This window comes from Fulmarus glacialis, unplaced genomic scaffold (genome assembly GCF_000690835.1).
Source record: "Fulmarus glacialis isolate BGI_N327 unplaced genomic scaffold, ASM69083v1 scaffold6609, whole genome shotgun sequence".
Classification (NCBI taxonomy): Eukaryota; Metazoa; Chordata; class Aves; order Procellariiformes; family Procellariidae; genus Fulmarus; species Fulmarus glacialis.
In genome coordinates this window covers 16246-16755 of record NW_009232526.1, presented here as the reverse complement: position 1 = coordinate 16755, position 510 = coordinate 16246, and the positions used below count along the sequence as shown (strand labels likewise).

Genomic DNA, 510 nt, shown 5'->3' with positions numbered 1-510 from the left:
CTTCTGAAAATGAGTTTTTTTTCACTTTTGACTGACATCTTTCAAAGGTGCTTGTGGGAACTGAGTGTGAGCAGTTTGGTAGACGGTACCCACCTCCTTTGAAGAGCTTTGAGCAGTCAGAGTCCTTAGGACAGAGACTGGAAAGTTTCTCCTTTTACAGCATTCCTGTCACCTAGATCACATTCACGTGGATCTTTGCAAACAGTTTCAGTCTTCTGTAGGGTTAAGTCTAAGAAGCAGCACTGTTTCCTTAAAAGAAATAATAGTGCTGCATTTTGTTGCTCTTGTAGGGACAGAAGTAGGCAGCATTTTGCAGTCTGGTCAGTCAAATAGGTCTTCTCTCTGCAGTCACTCCGTTGAAAAGTTTTGATTACAGCTTTCAATATGCTAGCACAGGTTTAGAAACCTACTCCAGGGCTCCCTTTTTTGGTTGGTTGGTTTTGTTTTGGTTTTAGTTTGATGGTAGAACTTTTTTGACTTCCCTAACTCCCATTTTTGTTTACCGCAGGA

At 41.4% G+C, this 510-nt stretch overlaps 1 protein-coding gene across 1 annotated transcript in view; it reads left to right on the top strand.

Annotated features, from left to right (window-relative positions):
• Positions 1–510, top strand: part of LOC104081992 (AP2-associated protein kinase 1 {ECO:0000303|PubMed:11877461}-like) — a 71147-nt gene that overhangs the window by 69919 nt on the left and 718 nt on the right.